This window comes from Falco peregrinus, chromosome 4, assembly GCF_023634155.1.
Source record: "Falco peregrinus isolate bFalPer1 chromosome 4, bFalPer1.pri, whole genome shotgun sequence".
Lineage (NCBI taxonomy): Eukaryota > Metazoa > Chordata > Aves > Falconiformes > Falconidae > Falco > Falco peregrinus.
The window spans coordinates 22,733,429-22,760,679 of record NC_073724.1 but is presented as its reverse complement, the minus strand read 5'-3'; the positions used below and the strand labels follow the sequence as shown (position 1 = coordinate 22,760,679).

The 27,251-nt window shown below is 35.2% G+C and overlaps 1 long non-coding RNA gene across 2 annotated transcripts; it reads right to left on the bottom strand.

Moving 5' to 3' along the window:
• Positions 1–4,866: 4,866 nt before the first annotated feature.
• On the bottom strand, positions 4,867–23,082 carry LOC114013005 (uncharacterized). 2 transcript variants are annotated; one of them, XR_003555825.2, is made up of 6 exons: positions 22,977–23,082; positions 20,618–20,728; positions 19,077–19,161; positions 10,634–10,716; positions 8,158–8,359; positions 4,867–5,669 (listed from the first exon to the last, which is right to left on the bottom strand). It is a non-coding gene; the product is annotated as an uncharacterized LOC114013005 (long non-coding RNA). The 2 variants fall into 2 exon arrangements; XR_008747052.1 differs by lacking the exon at positions 10,634–10,716.
• Between the last annotated feature and the right edge of the window lie 4,169 nt (positions 23,083–27,251).

Below are 27,251 nucleotides of genomic sequence, written 5' to 3'. Positions count from 1 at the left end.
ACAAGAAGAAATGGAAAGTACAAAAATCCCCACTTCATGTTCCTATCTTCATTCAGACTCAGAAAAGTTACAAGGTAGGGGGAAACAGTAATAAGCATACATCTTGTCAGCTGCTTCCTTGCCATAACTATCAGATTTATGTAAACCATAAACAACAATAGATTGTAACCCATATGAAAAAATGAAAAAGAGGTCAGTGGGAGAGTTTCAGCTGATTTCCACAAAGCAAGGATTCATAGGGCCACAGAAACATTGTTAGAGATGTCTGGAGGTCAGCAACGGCAGCCTTTTGCCCGAAACGGGAATGTTAGATCAGATTTCTTACAGTGTGCTAGAGAGATGTAGTCAGAAAAAGGTATCAGTGATTTCATTAGGGTGTATGGACACAAAGATTATAAACACACATGCAATATACAAAATGCCAGCATACTCCTAGTAGGAATTATGGGATTATCATTCCAAATTTCCTGATGCATTTTACAGCCTTATTTCAGATTTTAAACATTTTCTTATTTTGCTATCTCTTGGAATAAAAAAGCAACAATAAACTATTATGGTAATTTCCTGTAACTGAAATGTAAATGAACAATTTCCATTGATTATTGCTAACAGCAAGCAAATATTTGGAGGTAGTTTTTCAAAATAACTTAAAAATTTCCAACACTGAAAGTCCATTAGAGTTCCAAGTTTTCTAAATTAAGAGAATGAATTGCAAAAAAAGTAATTTTAATGGAAAATAATTACATAAAATGTCATTGAAAAAAACATGAAAAAAGAACTAATGAGATGTATAATCATCTTTGTGAACTACACTCAAGTTTGATTGAAAGTTTAAACTTTTATTCATGATCTGATATTTTAAGTTGGAAATTAAGAGAGCCTAAAATTCTCTATTCTTGTCCATTTTCTCTCTTTCATCATGTGCATTTGTTTGCATAATACAGAAGAGCAGCAGGGCAGAGTAATTACGGCAATCAGTCTTTGAACACATTAATCTGCACTAAACTGCAGGGAGTAAATGATGCAGAAAGAAATCCAGCAGAGAAATATTTCTTTTGTTTGTGGCAAATCTCATAACAAGTTTAAATCATGCTAGGGCAACTTGTAATTTATTTCATGGTTTCCTAACTATCAGCAATTAAAGTACCTGGTAAAAATGTTTGATTTGAAGAGGCTTATAAAGCATTTGGTTTATGTTATCTAATGAGGATGCTATTGTAAACAATAACAAAAACTCCTCTTTGTTTACTTGTATGGAGAATAATTCTTGTTAATCACTATACTCTTCCAATAGACTGTAACTAAAGATTTCCAATAGCAAATCAGATTTTTATTTTCCTTTTCCTTTCATTCTTTTCATTCTTGTTCTTATTTTGATTCTTAATCTCATTCTCCATACAAATTTCAAGTCACCAAGAACAAAGCTAAATTCCATTGGGAAAAAGAATAATCAAAACCCACCTGCATAGAGATGAAATAATGTACCACTCTCAGATCCAGCTGATGGAATTTAACTAAATTTTCAGTGAAAAGAGTAAGTGTGGGGTATTTTTAAAATTATTTTTTCTTCTTTTAAAATTGCTTTTTATTTTAATTTATTTTCATTAAACCTGTAAAAAAGAGATCACAGAACGATGAACAATGTTTTATATCAGAGTTAAAGGAGGTATGATAAAGTGCCATGAAATTTTTCACTTCTTTTCAATCTCCCTGGTTCTCTCATTTGATAAGAAACAAACAGTAAAATTCTGTGCAAGGTTCCATTCTCTACATTCTCAAAATATATTCCCTGTCTTTAGATTTGCTATGAAAATGTTGCCCATCAGTATGAGGGATTTTGTTTTGTTCTTTTTTCTAGAAAAAGGCATCATATTGTCTTTAGCTGTTCAAGTTGTAGCTCAACTTGTTTCAACCCAAATTCGGTATAGAATTTCAGTCAGTGTTGATATTCTGAGCATGGACGCAAAAAAGACATACTGTGTGCATAACTTGGGAGAAACACTCCCCACCCCATCATTGAAGCCAAATAATCATGTTTCTAATGAACAAGTAGATCACTGAATGAAACAATAGAATATAGTAAAAGAATATTTATGTTAATATTGCTGTATCAGCCTTTGAATGTGCCCTGTGTTTTCTAGCTATTTCAGAAATCTGAAGTTTCTCACACTGAGCTAGTTATACATAGATGTCATGTACAGAATTACATAGTTTCTAATAAATGGCTTGTAATAAGTAGCTTAAACTGTGTTGAGTGCTGTGTGTTCTCTCCTAACAAATCTGAATTTTCATGCTTGCTTTAATGGATGTTTTATTAGGGTTTTGTTCTGAGTGTTAAAGACTTATGTAAAATACTGTCATGTTCATCATTGTTTTGGGACAATCACTTGATTTCACCCTCCCTCCATAAGCAACATGCTAACAAAGGAAGATTGTGTCACATTAAACTGATATGTCACTTTGATAAAACAACTGATTTTCTAAACAAGGGAATGCCAGTAGTACTATCTAGATTTTACTAAACCATTGGATTTAGTACTAAATATTAGACTAGAAAGCTTTAGCATTTGCATAAGATTTGTAATGTATAAAATTAATAAGATTTTTTTTTTTTAAAAAAGGAAAGATAAGGCTGGAGAGAGGTCGCTAGTAAAGTTCCTAAAAAAAAATTAAACCTTGAAAAAACTTGAAAACAATTCTTAACGACCACAACACTGAAAAGCAACATTATATTACTCTATTTGTTGCTGTCACAAATTTAAAGGAAGTACCGCCACTACAGACTGATAACAGATTGCAAAAAACTGAAAATACTATGATTGCCTTGAGGATTGATCATATAAATGAGAATACTTTCAACAGCAGAAAAAGCAAACTATGAAAGAAAATGGTGCTAAACCCATGAATTCTTAATTTAGAAAAAAACAGAAAATAAATTTGTAAGTATATTTTTTAATGTTATCTATGTTATCTAAAACCAATGTGATTCTTCTGCAGCCAAGAAAAGAGTGAATAGATGACATATCAGGCATAGTACTTTCAGTATTGAGTGCAAGGCATTAGTAGTATGTCATCTGTAATATTTTCTACCGTTTTATCATTCACAGTTAATAAAAATCAAGAAAGTGAATGCAGGCTACAGATCTAAATGACCCGCTTTCTCAGAGAGCAAAAAAAGGGACTGTATAGGAATATAATTACTGTATGTACATCTATACATGCAGTCAGGTAAATGTGGGAGGAAGGCATTTGAACATACAAAATGTATTTATCTTAGAACTTAGAGAATAAAACCTTTCTAACTGGAAGGATGGCCAGGCAGTAGAATAGACTGCCTAGGAAAATGCTGTCTCCAGCGTTAGAAGGTTTTAAGAGACTGGCAGACATCTGTCAAGAATAATTTGGGACAGCTTATCTTGTCTTTGGCAAGTGAAGTGAAGTGAAGTGAAGAAGATGACATGTCTAAGTTCCTCTTTTGAGTCTCTCAAAAACTTACCTTGAACAGGTTATCTTTTGTTTCTAACTCTTCAGGTCAACTAACAAAAAAAAATTTAAAAAATCTAGCTTGCTACAACTTGAGTTTGTTCACTGTTATTGCAGTGTCCCTCTAAAACCAAGTTTTCCTCATCAAAACCTCCAACAGTAAAGAAGGCAGACCACACACCTTCATAACAGCTTGGTTCACGATCTGCATCCTACACTGTTATTCCTTTACTGTACATCACTATACTGATACAAGACCGTGGGTCTAATGCCAATCAAACATTTCACATCCTAATGTACAAACTGTGTACTTTCTTTATCAGGATGGTGCTTCATCTATCTTCTTTGGTTATTCTAAATTCTGCTGTAATGTGAGGGTGGTGATAAGGAGAGTTGGAATAACTGCCTGGAGTAACCTGAGTCTCAAAAGTACACAACAATTGATAAAAACCTTGTTGCCACAAGTCGTACTAAATGTGACCTTACTGAAGTCATGACTGAAAGAAGAAGGTATTTTCTGCATTGACAAGTGGGTGAAGAAATCTTAAAAGTGATCAAATATAGCCTATGAACTTTGCTATTTGCATAGTCTTGGCATGCAATTAACATATCAATAATATTATACATATAATTCTGAATTTTTAATTCTATGCATCTATGCATATACTGTTGTATTTTATGAAAAGAAACACAAAAATTCTCATCTAAATGAAACGTCATAAAATCAATAAGGTGGCTGTACAAAGGACAAAGTGATGGCATGAGGAAAATTCCTCGTGTTATTGGCAAAGAAAACTCATACTCAGAAATATGTTGTTATTGACTATTGACTTTATAAAACCAGAAACTGGTTACTATTAAAATCATTGTTCAAAGAAGCTGTCAGATTCAAAACCCTGCATGCTTCCTTACTGCAAGCTCATACATGTCACTGCCTGTGTCACCACGATTTGCGGTACCAGTGGGTGTCACACAGGCTGACAGCTCAGTCAGCTGGCTGGATGTCACCGGCTGGGTCTCACAAACAATGCAGGCAGCAGACCACTCACCAGAAATGGCTTGTCAGAGCACTTGGTAAAGCAGTGAGTGGAGACCAAGCATCTGAACGATGTTTCAGGTGCAAGACCAAACTCACGCTGATGAACTGAAGGGGAAATACCATAGGACATGCCACACAAAATGCTCAGGGAAAGCCTTCAGCTCTGTCAGGAGCTGTGTTCAGGGGCAGTTTGATAAAATGGTAGGTTTATCAAGTTGCTCTTAATATAAGCATCATCCAAAGGCATTAAGTTGGAAGTATCAGCAACTATAGCTGTTTAGCATACAATTAAAAAAGAAAACTTCAAGAGTTCTGTAAGAAAGAGTTGCTGGGTAGGGAAAGTTAAAATCTTAAACAAGCTGTATAACAGTGTTTATATGTTAGACTGCTACAGTCTATGGCCCTAAGATGAGGAATGTTACATCATTCTACCCTGAAAGTTGACAGTTAACTGAACAAAAATAATTGGATCTCAAGCACAAACATTTCAAGAGTGCATTAAACCATCTGTTTGCCATCTCTGAGGAAGTATTAAATAACATTCTACGTTTCCCACACAGAGCATCTGGTAGCAACAACCAGATATACTGGAATGTTTTACATCTCCTGTGTGGATGTTTTGGGGAATGGCAACATGAGCTCAAAACGCACTTGCTAAAATATTGAGAAATGAATGTGATGTGAAAAATGACCTTTTACAGTTTACTTTAGAGGTACCTTAATATTCTTAGTAATGATATAGTGGCATAGAATGTCTGTGTAACATAGATATTTCTCTCATAGTATTAAAATAGTAATAATAACAATGAAGACTAATGACGCATTTTATAATATGTATAATATTGTATAATATATGGTTGTATTCCTGAACTTTTTGCAGTCCAGTACTAAGTGCCAAAAATCAGTCTTCAGCTTTTTGAGTGTGCAGAAATGTACGAAGGTAAGAATCAGGCTACATACTAGTAGAAGTAGCACAGTGACGTCTATGTCTCCGTTTGGGAAGTATTTTCAATACAAACTGAACATATCTTGTAGCAAAGGCTTGCTATTCTCATCCCTTTTGGATTCTTACTTCCAAGTGGGAGGATAGATTGGCTGGATTCTTGGCTTGGATGGAGTTGTGTAAAGTGGCAAAAAGCAATTGCAGCTGTAAAAGAAATGTAAGAATCAATTAGCAATTTGAGAAAGTGAAGAGAGCTGTGATTTAGAAGAAAATAAAAAAGGATCTCATATTAAAGAAGAGTGGCCCTTGCAATCTTTGAGAAAACCAGGGAAATTAAAGTTGAGTTCTGAAGATTTTATATGTGTATTGTTGTGCACATTGCTGGACTTTACAGGTATAAGTTTTAAGGTACTGCACTTACACTTACAGCTGTTATTTTTATAGGAGATTTCTCACAAGGAAGAATGGGGATCCAGTCTGTCATAGGCAAATTAAATTTAGCTTGCAATATGAATGTCCACTGGAAAGTCCATGGACTGGCCAGGGTAGAATAACAATTTCCACCCTATTTGCTAAAACAAGACAGGTAAAATTTCAGTTGCATAACCAAAAAAAAAAAAAAAAAAAAAAAAAATTCTACTGCTTTGTGCTTTCAACAATAAGAAATTGTCCACAGCAGTAGATTCTTCAAGTTCAGATATGCTGGTGGTGTGTTGTTTTTTTTTCTTCTGTTGTTCTTCCGTGGCTTTTCCCCATAAGTAAAAATATACTTAAGCACATAATGCCTTCTGATTTCCAAACAGCTTTTAGAAGACAAATTTCTAATGTTTACAGTAACCATGACAGAACATGATAAACAGCAAAAAGTAACATAAAAGCATCAATCAAATGGACAAATCTGAAAATGAGAGATATTTTCTATTTAGAGTCATGATTTCCTTGCATAGCTGAGAGAAAATATAGAATAATTTCATCCATAGTTGTGCTCAGCAAGACTAGTTTGCTGTGGATGAAAGCAGTTATTTATCTGTGTATGGTGGAACAGAAATCAAGTTCAGAGGAAAATGGACTAGAAAAAGGTTTCACAGAGGTGGGAATCAATGCTAAGCCCAACTTCAGACAAGATTTCTGCTGTGTATTTAAATTTTCCCATCATTCAAATATTTGGGCATTTGGGGATTAAAGATAGTAAACTCTTTTAGGTATAGTTACACTTGATCTCTACCACATGTGTTTAGTTTCTTATTTGGAGAACTATCAAAATAATAAAAAAATTATAAAACTCTTTTAGATATCGGCTAATGGACATGTGGACAATTTCTATTTTCACTTACTCTGGATTCACAGCATTGCCAAGAAGCAACCTTTCATATCAGCCATGGATAGGAAAGATGAGAAAGAAACCAGTTTACCTTCACATAAAGGAATTTTCTGTTTTGCAGTGATTATAAAACATATGTCACACTTTGCCCAGTTGTACATACATCTTAAAAACAATATTGTTTAGCATGGGAACTACATAACACCTCTAAAGAAATTCTCTATTATTATTTGTTCCTTTTCAGTGAACTATGGCAAACAGCAGTAATGCTGTACATTTCACTTCATGCTTTTTAGAATTGTTTCCGGGGAGCATAGTGGCTGGGGGTGAGATCAATGAGAGACCTGAGAGGTATGAGACATGGCCTGTATTTAAGGACTGGGGTAAATGAATTGGCTACACTACTGAATGCCTCAGATCTACCTCATGAATTACTGCTTTAATGGAAAATAGTCATGCATATTCCCTAAATTATACTAGGCTTGATGGAGGAGTAGAGAAGCATAACAAGTAATAATTAATTTATAGATTTGATATGACACGTAGTTGAGACTCATCATCTTCACACATTTAAGCATTAACTGCTATGTCCCTATACAAATTATAATATTAAATAATTATTTCCTGTTAACTTATTATTTCTTTCTTGAGGGCACTGTGTGCACATGTAAGTATGGTCTCAGCATAGGGATAGAATCTTATTATTTCTAATGATAATTACAGTAATGGTGAGGATAACTAACTGAACAGGCTTCTGTTCTGGTCTAAACAAACTGCACCTGATGAACAGATTAGCACAGAAATGGCTTTCTGTTAGTTACATGAAGTAAAAAATAAACTGTATACATAGGCTGAAAGTTTTAAAATTTTCTTTCTGGCTTTCTTAATTCTTCAGAGGCAGGTCTGTTTGACTATCCTGCAGTCTTTGTTTCTTTCTTTAACAGGCAAAAATTACTGCGGAAATTCACCCTAGTACAGATCCAGATATAATCTGACATCAAAAAATGCTAACCATACAGGGGGTCCTAAATTTGTCCTGGTCCTGGTTTGGTCCTTACTTGGATATACAATTAAATGCAAGAACAGCTTACTGATTAGGAGCAGCTATTTGCATCTACTGATCTCTTCTGCTGCGTTCTTGTTTGTATTTGCTGTAGAGTTTAGTAGGAATATTTATAACATTTTGAAAAGATTTAGCTCTGCATTTGTAACCCTATTTCGGGACTGTAGTACATATGGCTGAGAGATGATTTTAAAAAGAAATGCATATGGTGCAGTTAATGGGTTTAAGGAATGTCGGCTTTCTTCTCAAACTGTCTTCAGATCTGGACACACGAAAAGAGTTACTCCGGGCACCATGCTGGCACTCACCAGCAGAACAGAGATGGTTTCTCCTCCCGCTGTACAGGAGGAAAAGCCAGGCTGGCTACTGCCAAGGAAGGATGTTATGGTGTGGAATGAAGGAAAAATAGCAACAGCAAATCTTGTTTTCCAGGGGTCCTCTACTGGTAGTCTCTTCTGTTATTCATACTGCTGATAAACTTGAACCAGCTCTGAAAGTCTTGAGTCCTACCTGTCAAACCTGGGGAAGACAAAGGCCAGAATATTGCTTTATTTCTGCTACAGGATTCATACCATGTTTCTGAATGTCACATAACATTTTTATGACATATATATACTTTACATTTACATGGTGCATAATTATAAAATAAGGAATGTTTTACTTCCTTATGGCCATCATGATAACCAGTCATGAGTCTCATGTAAATTCACACAGCAGTTGAAAATAAAGCAAAAGCCAGTGTTTTAGCCTGCAATCCAAGTCACTGAATTGCTTAATCTTACACATAAAATTTATTAGACTTAGAGAACAGAACACATTTTTGGCCAGGAATTACAAAGGCTCATTGCCAGTTCATTATTTCTATCATTCAATCATAAAAATTGGTATATGCTATTAATATGCTATTCACAGATACTGGATGCCAGAAATAATCCTGGTGTTAAATCAGACTTCTTGAATTATTCATTATGTCCTCTGTAATATTATTTTTGCGACTCAGAGAGAAACAAACACTATTACTACTTTGGGAAATAAGTCACATGCAACAGTATTTGTGTTTTATGGCCATCTGATGAAATTTCTAAGTTTTGATATAATTAAAAGCAAAGCTCTGTGTTACTGCAATGGTGATGCTAAAATTAAGGTTGAGAAACTAATTAAAATGACCAAAAAAGTACAAGATCTCTTCTTTAAGATCTCCCCTTTAAGGCCCCTGATCCATAAAGCAATGTTAACCAATGTATACCATGAAACAAATATATTTTGCAGTATATATTTTTAAAAACATAGATTTTAAGCAATAAGAATGCCATCTGATTCAGGGTTAGTTACTTGGCTATTGTGACTAAAAATCTGCAGTCAACAACAGAGAAGGGAGCAACATGGCTAGCATGACATCTGATCTTTGACTCTTCAGTCCAAATAGTCTTGTGCCACTCAGCTGACCATCAGTAATTTCTACCTAAATCTATAGTGTTATTCCTACATTCCTCTGGCCAGCAGAACCACACTGTCTCTTGCTATGTCCCATAACTCAAGCTTTGTCCTACACAAGATCATATTTCTTACATGTAAGTGTGAAAACTCATTTTCTTTCTCAGTGGGACTGCAAATATAGTATTTAAGATCTGTAGTGTTATTATTGGCAGCATTTTATTTAACCAAGGAAAGTATTTTTTACCATTATGGTTATTTGGTTTACCTCACTGCTAGTGCAATCAAAATCAATTCATATATGTCACTATCTGTATACGCATAGGAAATCTGTGGTTTAGAGTTTAATTATTTTTAACTCAAAGCATCAAGGAATTTTCATCTTGGAAAGTCTTATTTGTTTCTCTTTTCCTACAGAAAGTCTGCATTCATTAAGCAGAAAAAATTAATAACTGAGAAGCATTGATGCAGAAAAGTGAAAAAAAGAATGCTTCTTGAAAGTAGCTTTCATGCTCTGAACAAGCTTTCTGTTTCAATTTCTTTCTTTCCCTCCCTCCCATTTTGAAATCATTGGAAGGATAAGGTTATTTGTGGGTTTATCAAATGCTTCCTGCCATACTGACTGTGATGTATTTCCTAACCTTTACTCTGGCTTTGACTGGGTGATCCCAGCCACTGTATCAAGGGAATGGCTCTTCTGCAGCAAAATTACATTTTGTCATACCCAGTTGTTTGGTTCCACATTGTGATAAACTAATCAGAAAGTTTATGCATTTTTAATAGAAGTCAGGAAACAGTGAAATTCATGGCATCAAAGAAAATTTAATATATAAAAATGAACACTGACTATTTGCCAATATGTTGGGTTTTGCAGGCAAAGATTCTAATATATTTCTGTTTTCTTTTGTGACACTAACTGTGCAATGTCATCAGATGAAAGTGTTTCTGGGTATTTAAAAAGCTAAGCAATAGGCTAATGTGAAAAAAGAAAAGGGATAAAGATGCTCAAATGTTTATTGCATAAGTTTTATATGACTGCAGCAGGATCATTTGGCAGTGCTTCATCTAACTGCAAATGAACCACACTAGACATGCAAAGCTATCATCAGCACTGGAATAAAGAAAAAGGAAAGGGAAAAAATACAATATCATAACTATATTGCATAAACACTCCTGCTCAACTTTTTCATACTGCAATTCTAGTTTTTATTATTTATAATATCTTCAAAACCAGCAAAATACTAATGCAGAATATTGCAGAATTTAGGCTGGAATGAAAAACATATTAAAAAACCCAACAACAACAACAGCACAAAAAGAGCTGATAACTTAATGTAGAAGATTCCCTACCTGTCTTTGAAGGAAAGGCATCTCACAAAAGCTCTTTTTGTACCAATACATTTAACAACTAAGTATTCCTGGAAACTGTATTCCTTTCAGACAGAATGAAATGAAAAGTCATCTGGAAACCAGTAAAAAGCCTCTTTATTTCTTTGTCATTTGTGTTTTGCAAGATTTGTATCAGGCAAATGTTTTTCTGTTTACATGTAAGCCTAGCAAAAATTAGTTTCAAAGAAACAGTTATAAGTTACAGTCACTGCAAGTTGCTGGCTGTACTCTTGCTGAAAATCACTTTATTCAATGCCTGATATAAGTGAGTGTGACCATGTTTGTTACTGCCTATACTGTTTGCCATAGCAGAGTACAAATGCCTGCTGAAGTCAAGCCCACCACATTTTTTTCTTGTGAAGGCCTCAAAGTCTGTTTAGAGTCAGACAACTGTGTCAACACTGTGCTCCAGTAATCTCATTCCTGTCAGTGCTTTCCAATAAGATACTCCCACTTGCCTTCTGCACATCCAGCAGGCAATGGGTAGTGGTCATGCAACTCCTACACTGACTTCCAATGTTTGGTCTGAATTTATGTAAGGACACATTTGAGAAAACTTGTGATCAGGAAGAGGTATATCTCAGGACTATCTGAATTTTCTGCAAGGAAAGTAAGCCCTTGGCAGGGATACCAGGAATACCTCATATCTCATTCACCCTTGGATGAGTCTGAGTAACACGTAAAGCAACTGGAAAGCTACCAAGAGGAAGTAATACTGTGCATGTGGAATATAGGGAAGTTAGCTGGATGCTACTGAGATAATTGGCAGTTGAGGTCAATATTTCTGGGTATGTATTTGGATATCTACCTGAAACTGTCATGGCATAGTGCTGCGTGAGAAAATTGTTCAGTGCTCTCTGTGTTGGCCCATGTTTGGTACATGTTACATAAAGAAACTTCAATAAAAGTCTTCAAAAGCCATTTAGATGATGGGTCAGAATGCCTTTCCTGCCACAGTCAGCCCCCATCTTGCTCCCCTGAGCCTGAGGATGACTTAGGGCTAGACATGGATTGGTCAGTGAGGGTCTCTCTCAACCTTAATGGCTCTGGCAGATGCTATTTCAAGGCTGCTATCAGCCAGAGGCAGTAGTGGTTTCCTACAAAGATACCATGTTGACTTTTGCAATGAGGAAAGATTTTTAGGTCTCTTTTATGAACTCGATGCAGTAAGAAAAAAACTCAGCACATTCAGCTTTTTAAAATTCAACAGCATTGGCCCCCGTGAAGCTGAAGACAGACTGGAATATCTCCTGCCTGATGGCAGCATACTGCTAAAGAAAAAAAAATAATATTTCATCAATAGAAATGTGAAACCAGGTCTTGGACTTGCAAGTGTTCACAAGATACCAAATAAGTTTGCATTTTGAAAGCTTGGAAGATGAGTTCTCTGAAATGAAGATATTTTTCTTGATTTCCTAGATATTGCCTTTTACAGTACAAAGAAAAATTTCAACATTAAAACATGTCATAATATCTTGGAGGAGTGTGTAAAGTCTCAGGGCTGCAGGGAAGCCTGCAAATGGCTAGAAGCAACAAAGCAGGAAGCACAGGTGAAACAGGTCATGGTAAAAGATCTTCCACCACTGAGCACTTTTGTCAACAAAATATTGAATTTCCAGCCATTTGTACCAACCATGCAAATAGTGCAACAAATCAGAAATTAAAATGCATATGTGAAGTCAGGAGAGCAACATGATATGGGTGAAGGTAAGGCATCAGCTCTGTCAAGTGAAGCTGGATGCAGTGGTCTTTAGGGACACGGGATTATTCCTTCCAGCCCCACTGGAGCCAGGGTCGGTCATTCCTCAAGCCAAGGGGGTTTCTTTGGCTCCAGTCCCATCCAGCCACGCTGCTGCAGTTTCCTTTCCCTAGGTCCTACAGCAGCAAGGCTGAATGTGTATTGCCACTAGACACATACACACACAATATACAGAGAAGGCTGCAGAAACCAGCACAGAGAGCAATGCCTTTGCTGGCACTTTAGACGGGCTGGGAGACCCACATTCCTGCAGAATGGCTGGGGCAGGGACTGACAGCCCCATGCTGGCTAAAACAGGGCCCTGGGCAGTGGGGGGGAGCCCCACTGGGGGCTAAGCAGGGACACTCAGAGCTGTTGGTGCCCTCAGGGCTTTGACAAGTACAAAACGGAAGTATTTATTTCTCCAGTCTTACATATATGCCTAAAAGTTATTTGTCATTTTACTAGAGAGGTAGATATTATCAGGAATAATTGCTTCCCTCAGCTAAACAGGGTAACAAACATCCTCACAATAAGACCCACAGTACAGTAAAGCCAAGTCTTACAATATACATACATCACCGTTTTACACTCAACAGATACCGTTTAAATAACACCCATATAAAGAAAGTATCAGTATTACAGAACCCATTGTCAGAAAATAAGGTGACTATTCTTGAATCTCCACAAAAAGTAAGGCTCTGATGGCACTCATTTGATTTTGAATGCGATCCACTCTTGGGCTAATAAAGACATTTTCAGTATTAATGAAACTAATCCAACACTACAGATTTTTGCCAGTTCATTACAATAATTTATTCATAAATTTGTCCTGTGAGACCCTGATGGAGAGTTGTAACCAGTAAAGACATTTCTAGGAGCACTTCTAAACTGGTCTCCAGCTTCTTTCTGGCTCTTGCCCTTGCTGTCCCTGTTAAGCTTCTTCAAGCAGCCAAAATCTGCAAACACGAGCTTACTCTAACGTTTTCTAAAATGAGTTCATGATCTGTGGGGACACAAACCTTTAATCCTTCACATTTATGTGTTTTGAGTTCAGCATTTCTCTGGCTGTTATACAGTTTGTAAGCTAGGCTGAGGGAATACTGGCATAGAATAAATAATAAAACAAAAATGAAAATAAGCAATAAAGACAGGGTTTATTAATAAATTGAAAAGATTTGCTAAAACTGTTCACACCTTCCAGCTGGAAATACCAGCCAGAAGAGAATTTGAGCAGCTATTTTCAAATAATCACTTACAAGGAAAAAAAAAAATACTTAGAATCTGGTGCAAAGTTTACGTAAGATAGACATGACCAGCAAGACAATAGGTATGATGATGAAATCAAAACAGAAATGTGACATTGCAATAACTAAGGTCACCTAACATGAATATTATTAGGTCAACTGCCTCTCTGTCTCCCATTCATGCCTAACTGGTCATGGGGCAACCACTCTATCTCCCAACACTTCACCAGAAAAGTAACATGCTGCCATCACTGCTCAGTGGTGTACATAACAGGGGTGACAGTGGGTCTCCTTACCCCAGATTTTCTAGCAGACTGGAATCATGTTTCTATGAGTCTTTTTCCTTGCATCTAATATATTTTCTTGGGAATACACTTGAAACCCAGGTACATACGTAAGTGTTCATTTCCTGTACTTTCAGATGCAGGTGCTTAAACATTTAGAATGACAATGCTGTGTCACTATGTGTTAAATTAATTTTGGGGTCCTGACCAAAGTATGAATCATCTTCTTGTGCAAGCATTGCAGCTATTCGAAACAGTGCTAAACTGTCTTTTGCTTTTTTTGTCTCTCTTTTCTGCTATTTGACTTTTTTTTTTTTTTTTTAAATCTTGGTACAACTTCTTTAATAGTTTCTTCTTTTTCTTAAAATTAAATTTGAATTCTCATTGTGTAATGCAGTTTAGACAACTTTTACAGTATTCTGCTTTATTCTATAGCTTTGAACATCAAACAACGTGATTAATTTAATTTTTTCTTTACACTGACAGAACTCAAAGAATTATGTGTGTCAGGCTCTTCATGAGCTCAAATACTCATGAAATATTTAAAATTTACACCTAAAACCCAAGAATAACATGCTGTCCTTTCTGAAATGAATAGTAAATCTCTCTTGGGTCTGTCAATATTAACCTTGAGTTACCAGAATCCATGTAAGAATTATATTACTGAAATGAGTCTTACTTTCTAACAGGGTACAGTATCCTTTAAAGATCCCACAAAGGAAACATTAGGAGAAAAAAAGATTTATCTTCCTAAACAAATATATTCAGAACTCACTTGACATTCCTACTTGCATAACTAATAGCCTTACTCTTCCAAAAACTTCCACAATTAAGGAATTAATGAGTGATATATTAGTCTTGATTTAACACAAGTCACTTCTACATGCAATGAAGTCTTTCAGACTATCTTAACTGAAATCAGTTTGACACTATGTTACTTTCCTCCCCACCCCACGCCCCCTTAGAAAAATATATCCAGTTTTGGATTACTTAACCTTAAATCATTCTTCCCTATTACCCTTTTAATTTCCTACCAGCCTCCAGGTTCCCTCACCCAACCTTGAGAATTTCCAGTGTCCAAGGTAATCCTTTTCCTCCCAGAAATTTAAGAGGAATTACTACTGTATAGATTTAAATTAAGTATTAGAAACTGCAAAGTAATCTGCTCAACACTTTTGACATTTAAATGTAAATGTAAATTCATCTTTCTTTACTTGCAGCTGATGTTTGTGTACTTGCTGCAAAATTAACTTTACTTGTTCGACGGTCTCACCCAAGGAAGTCTACTGTTGATATTTCACTTGATTATGTAAATTAAGTGGGATGGACTATAGCCTAATAATTGGCTTTCACTGGTGTCGTTCACACCTTATTCAGCTAAATTTGGAAAAATGTCTTTCCATTCTGAACTTTCTCAGAACAGGGTGAGCAGGTGGTAAAATTGTACTACCTATAAATGATGATGATGATGATGATGATGATGATGATGATGTTGATGTAAGAAACAGTTTCTCTGAGCACAGGAATCCTGTCTTGTCATATTGCTTAACAGTCTGCTGAAAGGCACTTTGAGAGTATGCAGGTGAAGGTAAGAACTCATTGAATTAGAACATTATAACAGTACTGAAGATTATTTGCTTCTCTGACTGTTGAGGAAGAGGTGTTTTATAAAGAGACAGAAAAAAAAAATAACAGGAAAAAAACCTGGGTACCATATCCACAAAAACATAAAAAGTGGGATTGAGGAGGAAATGGATTCTTAAATTTCAGAGCATAGTCTGAAAATCCTAGCAGTGTTGCTACAGACATTAAGGAATAAATGAGATTAAGGGAATTTTTGGGTTGTTTATCCAGGTTTTCAACATCATGGAGTGCTGCAACTTCAGATGAGGAGCATCATGCATTAGCAAAAGAGAGATGCAAAGTAAGCTCCAGGGAGTATATCTTATTAGCAGATTTTTTTGAGTTTGTTTTAACTAGAGAATAACTTACAGGATCTCCTCAGAGGCTTTAACTTTTGTTTTTGTTTGATTTTTGTTTCTGTGAATACTACTGCTGTTAAGTGGTTGGGAGTTAATAACTCTATTCAGCATTGTGGGGCTGCCATGTCATCATTCATTCCAGATTGTAGGCAGCTGTTTTATTTATGGAGTTGTGTAGCAGACCTTTTGTATTCTAAAAAGAGTACATTGTTAACCAGTGCATGATTCATTGAAGATTTGCAGGCAATATTTCCCAAAATAAACAGCCATAAAACACATGAATCATTCGCAGTATTTTTTTGGATGAGAAACCTTTTACCTTAGTTGTATATAAAATGTTCAAAATAGCAAAGGTGTACCCTCAGCAATCACATTTTAAACATATTCTTGGATGCCTGCCACTGATGCCGATTTTAAGAAAATGTACTCATTAATTAGTTCTCATGATAATAGCATCTATAAATCGATTTAAACAGCAATGAATGACAGACTGGATTTTTCTTAAATTGTCTCCAATGGTTATTTGGAAGATCTTCTTGCTAGAAAACCAATGGCAGATGCTTTATTTTTAACTACAACAAATAAAGACTCACTTTTATGTGCAGTGCTTGTTAAATCCCCTTTAAGTTTTCAGCAGATCTCTAATAAGATTTATTAAATCTGTACTTTTAAAAAGAATTGTTTCATCTATAGGGTAAAAAATTACTGCTTCAACCCCTAAGTCCTTACAGAAGGATAACTAAATGCTTCTTTTGGTACTTTTTAATTCACAGTATCATATATATCTTTTTTTTAAAAAAAGAGAATGAGAAAAATCTCTCTTATTTTGTATAACAATAATGTATGAATTTACATAAATTTAGAATAATAAATGTGCTATTTAGGCATTTTATAGTATTTAATTATTTATGTTACATAATTACATTTCCCCAAAACCAATTGTAGTTCCAGCAATATCTGAGCACTTCTAAAAGACAAGGATTCTATTTCTAGCTGTACATATATATTTCATTTCTGGTGTTGTATTGCTATAAAAATACAGGATATACATACCTAACTTTTTTAATCATATAACACAGAGCACTTGCTTTTTGTGATCCAACTTAAATATTACTCTTCCTTTACCAAACTTTTATTTATAAAAGTTATTTTCACTGTTTTAAGCTGTAGTCTTTACAGTGTAGAGTATATAATACACAAACAGTAAAGGTACTGAAGATAATGAATTTGTAATGTTGTCAGACATTAGAAACAGTGTATCCTTATTAATTTTTCTATCTGATCCATATAGTCTGTTTTCCTTCATAGTAAATTGGTGTCAAACAAAACTGATGACCTGCTTGACCTGCTGTGGTATATGAGGTAGGCCAGTCACTACTTCATGCAGTGTAAAATGCCATTGTCCTACCACACATATTGAATAATATCACACATACATCCCATGAAGTAAGGAGATGAATACAGTCTTTTGAAGCTTTCATCAGAGTCAAATATTTAGAAATTGCTTGAAGTCAAGGACTTGGACACTAAACAAAGCAGATGTTTGTCAAATTTCTAATGGTTCTGTTATATAAATAGCTGTTCAGCAGAGTATGGGTCTTTCAAAAACCTTTAAAAATATGGCGGTAGAAGTATGTCAATCCAAACTAATGAAAAAATGCAACAGAAAAGTTACAATTATTGTTTAAACCCTCAAAGTTTAAGTAGTATAAATTAATGTCTGGGAAAAAATAAAGAATGTGGGGGAAATAAACAGGATAGTTTTCTGCTAGAGCATGAACCTATTCTATTACACCTGATTTCTGGGCAATAGTGTGGAGGGTGATGTGATATAAGGGAAAAAGAGCTGCCTTCTAAAAGCTGAGGATGGATGAAAAGTCATGGTTCAAGGGGAGGGCCATTAGGTGTCTTTCACAAAAATTAAGCTGAGTCCTCCCTGTTATTTCTGTGGCACTATACAGACACCTTCTCAAATCTTGACTTTGTTACACAAAAGTTTTAATGGTTTTCTCAAGAGGTAGTCCACACAACCATTTGTGTGGTACAGTTAAAATTCAGATAACTGGAATGCAGGACTACATTGGAACACCTCCTTTGAGCAGGAGGTTGCTCTAGATACTTCCCAAAGTCTATCCTAACTTACTGATCTTTGATGATGTGATATTAAAAAAAAAGATATGAAAAAGAAAAGACCTGAGATCTCACCAGGTCTTAAGAACATTTGATTGCCAGTTGTATTCACATTGAAGAACTTCTACTTGTGTCATTAAAACTAAATCCATTGGGTTTTTTATCTGAATATTTATCATAATTGAAACTGTAAGTGTGTCTTCCCCTCCACCCCCCGCAAACCCACCCCACCCCCCATACTTCTAAGATGGATCTTGGAGGGTCCAGGAGATGCTACTAAGGAAAAGTAGCTTATAATAGAAAAGTAATATTTCTTAAAGAGACACGCACATTCTGACAAATTTAACTACATATAAGACAACATATCTGTCAAACATGGAATAAAGTAATTGAATGCCACAAAGACACACAGGATCACAATACAGAAAAAATCCCTGTTTAGTGTGTAGGGCCAACATTTTATCTGCCCATCTGAATAACAGTAATATCATTCCAGCAGACTTATCAGCATGTGCTGGCTGTTTTTTTCCCCTACCATCTGCAGAATATGCAAACACATTCCAAGAAAAATACAAATCACCCACTGAGGTCATTTTTCTTTGTGTCTCCTGCTTGCTTAGGGGTACATAACCTATCACCAGGTAGCATAATAAAGAGTCTCTACTTCTGCTGTAAGTTATCTTTTTTTTTCTTTTTTTTTTTCTTTTTTTTGGACAGCTGGCACTAAATCAAAGAGCTGGCTTAAGTACTAATTATTAACCAGATCAATGAAAACTCCAACACTGTAAATAAGGTAATTGCTTAACAGCCACAGATATATGCAGCAGAACAGACAAAATTCAGTGACACTTTCTTCCTGGAGAGAGATTACATATAAATTGATTTTTTTTTTTTTTTTTTTTTTTACTTTGCTGTTTGCCTGATGAATATCAGCGTACTTTTGCACAAAGTGATATCATGTTTCAGTAGAAGTGGCAAGTTCTACATCCATAACAAACTCAGTAAATGAAAAAAAGCTCATACCTGGAGCATAAAGGTCAGTTTGACTCTAGTTTGCGGTGCCTGTCAGTTCATGAGGCAGCCTTATGTTCTTCATGGGTGTAGAAATCTGCAAGAGCAGTCTATGAATTTTCGCACACTTAGTACAGGAATATTATCAAAAAGTACTGTGAAGTTTCTTAGCTGGTAGTTATTACTGCAAAATCAATCCTCCATTTGGGTCATGAATGTGCTTAGCATGTATATATTTCACACGCATACATTTAGACTGTCGGTGCTGAACCCATGTAGATGCTGAAAGTCAGCTGTAATGCTTACTTTTTCTCGACAGAAGTCAGTGAATGCAGGAGGGATATTGACAGCTAACACCCTTTCAATCTATCTTAGTATCATCTAGACCTTTCCATTAGGTAGAAGATGCTGCTCTACCCTTGCAGTGTCCAGACATTTTTACCTCCTAGTTAAATTTTTCATTCTTTAATTATGCTGTTCTCTGAGAGACAGACCTTATTCCCTTCTCATTTTCTAGCACATCGTCTGGAGTGGTAACCTTGGCAGTAGCCTAATGTGGAAGAGCCCCTGAAATAGGGCTAACCAGTCCATTACTGTGCATGCTTCTCATAGGAGTAATTGAAATGAAGAGACCAATTCTAGATTCTTGCAAACACAATCTTGATATTTATTCTTCAATATCACTCACCAGTTCTACTTGCACTTTAAAATAAGGAAGGTCATAAATATGAAATGGTTCTGATAGCAATAACATCCCCTACAGTTGCCAAGAACAGTTTGTACCAAGGAAACACTGGGCATATGTTGACTTGACAGCCATTGGCAGGGTTTGGCTGCATATGCTGCACTGTCAAAACACCTTTTTAACTACCTCGGAGGGACTGTGCTGTTTTCTTTCTCATTTTGAGATAAAGCTTGCAAAACAAATGAGTTTCTGCCAAGTTTCAAATAGGTGTTCTTATCCAGGAACCACAGTGAATTATGTTTTTTTATTTTTTAATTTTTAGTATCCTGTCCCTCTGTACATGAGATCTGAGTTAATTATGTTCACGGTAATAGATATAGGATCATAATTATAAAACAATTTTATCTTAACTGTAGATTGATAGCCTGGATATCTAATGTGATTAAGATTAAGCATTCTTTTATATTATACAAATAAATTTAATATATTTATAAACTTATTATAAAATAATTATATTTATAAAAATAAATGTAAAAACTTTTCATTCATTAGAGGCAAACAGAACACAGATTGTTTTTATTCATATAATATTTAGGCAAAGCATATGTATGTGTGCACTTGAGGTTTTGTATGTACTACTCTGTGCATATGTGTATAAACAAAAACCTGCACAAACTCATTGAATGTCTTTATCACCTTTACAAATACTAATGAAACTGAAAATAAACTCACTAGATTTCCCCAGAAAGATACTTTTTTATTCATCCTTGAAGTAAACCAAAACAAAACAACATAAAATGCAGACCCAGTCTTGAAAACACTTTCTTTTTCCAAAACTCTTGGAAAAGGGGTGAATTTAGCAACTTACCCAAATGACAAAAGGATGGATCCAAGCCCATTAGAGTCAGAAAGATTCTTTCCATTAACTAAAATTGGTTTTGGATGAGACCCACGGCTCACATGTTTTTAGTGATTTGTACTAAAAGTTTGAAAGGAATTACAGCAACACATTAAAATTGCGTACTGAAAATGTGTTTTTGTGCTATACTAAAAATAGCTGCTAGATCCTCTTTAAAAAGAGAGCTCATCAAGGTTGTTGAATAACCAGAGTAATAGCTGTCCAGATGCCATAATGAGATTTATGTAAAATATGGTGTGGGCAGAAATTATAATTGCTTTTTTTTGTTGTTGTCACAGAAGAGAAGTTTTCATTTTTCAATTTTCAGCCTTGTGAAGTTCAGTCAGCTGGCAGAGATTACAGTTTAACTCCAGGCTATCACTACCTATATGGCAAATGTATATATAAAAAATGTATGCACATCTGGTAGCAGAATTTCCAAGCCTTAGCCTTTTATCAGATGATACAAATATTTCTGTGATATGGGTCATGAAATTTCAGAGTTATGAGCACTAAATGCTTTTCTGTTTTAAACTTTGTATTTCAGACAAATGATACTGTCTTTCAATATTAATTAAAAACAAAAAAGTCACCTGAAAGATAATTCTTTAAATAAAGTGCATGTTTTTGACAGTGATTGGAAGAAAATAACCTAACTAAGCTGAACTGATAGTGACATAATTCACAGTATGGGGAAAAAAAATAGCACAGCCACAGTGTTTTATACCAGCTGTGTACCTCCTTAGAGAAACTGAAGCATTCTTGTGGTGAAGAGATGCATGCAAAATATGTTTCGGCAGCTCTCAGGCTGGTTGATCTAGTATCTTATCAAATACCTCCTGCTTATCATAAAGATGCCTCTAGCTTCACATCAGCCTTATTACAATCTTGATCATTTATATTTGGAAATTTCAGATTGCTTTACTTCACAGTTCAGAGGCTTGCAAAACCCCTTCCCTGAAGGAAGGCTGAGAGAGTTGGGATTGTTCAGCCTGGAGAAGAGAAGGTTCCAGGAAGACCTTGTTGCAGCCTTTCAATATTTAAAGGGGGTGGGGCATGGGTGGGTGTATAAGAAAGACAGAGAGACACCTGTACTGACAAGGCAAGGGAGAATGGTTTTAAACTGAAAGGTAATAGGTTTAGATTGGACATCAAGAAGACAGTTTTTATGAAGAGTATGGTGAGACATTGGCACAGGTTTCCCAGAGAAGCTGTGGATGCTCCATCCCTGGAAGTGTTCAAGGTCAGGTTGAACAGGACTTTGAGTAACTTGGTCTAGTGAAAGATGTTCCTGCTCATGGCAGAGGGCTGGAAGATGATCCTCAAAAGTCCCTGCTGTATCAAATCATTCTGTGGTTTTGTGATTCTGTGATAGCTAAAACTGACGTCTAAGCCTTCTCTGTCTGACCTATAGAATCTTTTATGGGGATCCTTCCTCTACTGTTTTGTATACTTATTTATACAGTGTGGTTGCAAGCTTGAAGGTAAACAATTTCTTGTAAAAAAGCTTATATAAGTAGTAGAGAAAATTGTGTACAAAATGACATATCACATGAGAAGAAATTAAAAGGGCTAAATCATTGCTGACATAGAAGTTGAAGTTCCACCTCAACAGCATTGAAACTGTTTACTTTTTTATATTGTACATTTTTTTCCTTCACTCTCAATACATTACCCAGTCTTTGGATAAAAAAGTTGTTAAAATATCATCTCGTATAATAGCATCTCTGTAGTACAGGCAGCCCAGCAGGAGCAAGCATTTCTGGTAGGAATCCACAGATGAATCAGAAAAATGTAGGAATGTTAGAATTTTTCAAGGCACAGAGTTCTATGGTAGTGCTGGGGTATACACTTACAACTTCTTACCAATGCTCTTTCTCTTTAGCACTGTAACAAATACAAGTCACTGCTATCTACATGAGAAATTTTATATTTAGCACTGAAAAGCAAATGTAGTGTTGGAAAAAGTAATTGCATTTCAATTTTTTTCTTATGCATTATCAGTAGAATTAAGGACCCTTTTCCATGCATGCTACCAAGCTCTCTACTAATTAATGTTGATATAAATCCAGTGTGGACATGGACATGTGTGCACACACACTCACACTCAGCTGCTTAATATCACATATTTTGTGTTTTGGAAACATAAGTTACTGTCTGTTCAACATAATCTTCTTTCTGATGGTACCACATGGAAAAGGCAGAGAGTGAAGCAAGGGCGGAGGGGCAAGGAGTGAGGGGGGTAGAGGGAGAAAGAGAGAAAGATTGTAGGACAGGAAGGCAGAAAGAAGGGAGAAAGGGAGAGGGAAAGTCTTTTTCAAGGTCTTACCTGTATGGGATTGTATGGAGGACAGTTTAGAACAAAATATTCACCAGCCTTTCCTTAGTGGTGAGAAGTTTTCTGACACAACTGCAGCATTTGCAGTGGATGGAGGATAGGCTGAGTGGCGAGAAAATATCATTACAGACTATTTAAGGTCTTTGTAACCGTTAGATTTCTGAGTTCAGATAAATTGTATGATTCAGAAGCAGTGAAGCCACAATGTTGTTATAATCCTCATCAAAAATCGGTTGCTGAAATCTTCATATACAGGCATGAATGCATATGGCTATGATGTTATATATCTTGCAAACACTTTTTTTAAAAAAGTAAAAACTTAAAAAGAACAGTGATGTTTAATGTCAACATTACTGTTAATATTTTGGTATCTGTATCGTAGCAGTTCTCCACAGCCCAAGTTATGTTGGAGCCCATTCAGGGAAGTTTAATAAAAGATATTCCTTGCTTCCATTTCTTCACTGGGTATTTTACTCTGTTAGTAGTGTTACCGTATCTGGGTAACAGACAAGCTTTGTCTTAAGTCCAAATAATGTATATAAGATACTGAGAAAATAAATATTATTATAAAAAATAAATAAAATTACTACTAAAATGTGATCTGGGAAAATATTTTCACATTAGCTGATGTTCTTCAGAAGGTCTGCCCAAAGTCAGAGTGATAAATCTCTCTTTGCTATGGGACAGTACCTTTAACTTCCTTTTTGCCAATCCTTACCACGCAGTGCACTTTTGTTATGGAGAAATAAGTATATTTGGGGCAAATGCAGAAAAGATTGTTTTGGCAAAAAACTTTCAAATTATGGGATGAAAGTCTGTGTGCAATAGTTTATTAAGGTATGTCTACTTCTATATTTTATCTTAATTTAATGAAGAAGTAGATTCCAGGACAGTGCAAAGCTTGCAGTTCTCATAAATGTTCTTCAAAAATTAACCAGTGGGGAACCCCTAAATTGAATCTGATAAACAGCATTTGAAATTACATTTTCAGACTGTTCAGCAACAAATTCTTTTTAATTGTTTATATTGACCTTGCTTTTCCAATAAAAAAATCCTCTTACAATGCATAATGTTTCCCTGAATAGAAAAGACTTTATTAGGCTTAATTTGCACAATCAGGAATCATAAACAGATTATAATTTGCATTGCAAAACTGTGGCGCACCATTAAGGTTACATTTGGTATGGTAGTTATAAGAAGTTGTATTCAATAAATATGTTCAGCCTAAGGTCAAACAGTATAATGAAAATATAAATCCTTATCTGAAAACGTAATTGTTTTTTTTCCTGGATATTACTGTCCGCTGTAGAAACGCTGCAGAGATAGAGCTCATTCCATGTATATATAATCGATACTTTAACCTGTTATTACATAACCATTTTGAAGAACCCTATGATTGAAATCTTTTTTTGGCTTATTACATAGAATTATTAACAGTCCCCTCAGTCAGTCACTTTTGGTGGGATCAAGGCTTAAGGAAGAAAAAATAATTTGTTTATAGTGAGTCAAACCTAACATGAAATCCATTTATCCATTGGTAACTGTCACTATACTTGTTTTACATGTTTACTGTTGTCAGATAAAAATATTTCAAGTAGCATGAAAATATTTTTGATAAACAATATACTTAGAAAATTTCCTCTTTTTAATTATAGTACATATACTCAAAATAGTCCTAATTATTTGTTAATTGGAAACAGAGTTGGTAGACAAGCAATCTTGTTATACTTCTTTGTTTATCAACTTTTTGTATTCTGCAGGGGAGAGGGAAGGGCAAAATACATAACGTTGTCAAATACTACTTCAAACATGAAAGTTGTATGAAAAAAATGACTGATAAGTGACTCAGCACCTTCACCTGAAAAAGTGCTGAAATTTTTCTCATCTTTAAATCTGAATAACAGAAAATGCTTTGACGGTACACAGAATGATGATCATCAGTGAAGGAATCAAGAAAGAGTCTCAACAGACATGCTTATGCATGAGGGCAGCTACAGCAAGGTATCTCACCACCTCACAACCTCATGTTTACTTTGAAGGAGCTCTTTTGAGAATGTTAAAAAAAATAAAAATACTGAGTTTCTACTGGATAAAGATTCCCTCTGGTGATCCATAGTGTGAATGGAGATAATAGGGATCTCTAGTCATACTTTCTGGATCTGCACCCAAAACAACCACTGAGCCTGTCAGCCAGTAAGGAAGAGAAAGAGGTTGTAATGAGATTTAGAGGAGTTGGTCTCTGAAATCTTTTGCCCTTCACCTGTCAGTCCTAAGAATTAGAGACTATAGGAAAACAAAATTGCTTAGGTTATGAGAACTGGTTTTCCCATTACTACTGAAAACATTTAGTTCCACTTGAAAAATACCTGAATATATATTCAACTAGATCTGAGTTTTGTCCAGCAAAACACTGCCTATTCAATATGTAGAGGATTCTGCATTCATCAGAAGCTGAAAAATAGACAAGTCTTGGTTGCAGTTATGCCATGCTGATTTAATGTAAAGTGTGATAGCTTCAGATATGTTTTCAGTAATATGCATTCAATCCCACAGAAGTATGTTATATTTATTCATAGCAGAATAGTAGACGTTGCTGTATTGTGTTAGCTTGAATGGATATATGTTGAGTGGAAATATACATTGGATGTTCAAGTACTTCTGACTGGAAAAAGCTGGAGTTGAGAAACAAATGTATTGATGTAAGTGAAGAAGCATTGACTCTGAGAAAAAGTTACTGTTTCTATAAATATGTTTTGAAATAAAACATATTTATATATGCAACTATAATTCTATCAGTTGCAAAGTACTGTCATTAATTTCAGAAGCAATTGACAATGCATTATTCAGCAAAATGACATAGATTTCAGTGTGCATTGCATGTATTTCCCTGAAATTGTACTGTGTTGAAAAAGAAAACAAACACAAATCCATCTTGAACATTTCCAGTCTCAAAAGCTTTGTGCTAACCATGTGCAGATGAACCCTGTCAGTCTTCATTAAATCATGAGGATTTATTTTGGGTTCTTTAATTTTTAGTTGTCTTTATTTACATTTCTGAGACTTCCGTTTCAGTAATTGATGAGCTGCCCCTCATTCACAGCTCTTTGATTTCTAATTGATGCACATCATTCACAGCTATGGCTTTGCTTGAATTAACTCCATAAGCCATGTTTTAAAGACTAACTCTTCCAAACCTTCATTAGACTTGAAAAGATTACTTCCCCTCCCCCCAGTTTTGTTCTGTTGTTATCTGGGGGTGGAGGACATAATTCCTTTTCTTCTTATTATTTTTTTCCCTTTTTTCTTTTTTTCCTAAGGAATGGCATAGTTTTCATGTGGATTGCCATATTTCACAGTTCATTAGAACCTGAATAAATTTCCTTTTCCTTGGAAGTTAGCAGAATTCATACAGAAATATTGTCTTCTGTTTCAAACTTAGTTTCTAAGATTGGTTGGTTGTTTTTTTTTTTTTTTATAAAACACAGATTTCTGTTTGCCTTTTTCTTAGTGGGAGCTTCATCTCTTACTATGGAATTATCCACTAGGAAAACATTATTATAATAAATAATGACTGACTTCTTCCTAAGCCAATAATATTTGTAATTCCATGAGGACTCTATGAGTTCCAAAGGCAAAAAATCATATTGTAAGGGATTTTATGTTAAATAACAATTTTTAAAATGAATGTTTACATTTTTAAACTTGAAAATATTTTGATAAAATATTTTAATTGATTTTTTCAAATGCTATCACATTTTTTCTCCACCTCATGTCCCATTGGAAAACCAGTTTCTGTGGTCTCCAATTTCCTAGATTACTAGCTTTCAACTCCCAAGATATACTGCTTGATATCTTATCTCCTGACTCCTTTATATACCCAGTTGCTGACAGTTTATATGATCCCCGTATCTTGTCTCTTTCTACTGTTTCTTTGCCTTTCTGCAAGCTGCTTACTTAGCTACCTCAAGAAAACTGCTTAAGCCAGAGGGACAGCACAATCCCCTCCCTTGCAATGAACTCAGTTCTTGGACAAGAGTCCTGACAAAAATAGATGGGAGCACTCAGTTACACTATATTTCAGTCCTCCATGGTTAGAAATTCCTGCCGGTAAGTAAAACTCTCAAATATAATAGAATAGATTATCAGTATGTTGAACTTCGGTAGTGGATTTTATATAACTACCCTAAGGAACAGGTGGATTTTATATACTTACCCTAAGCAGCAGTAGAACAGGTTTATTAAGCACTGTGCCATATGCAGAGAAAC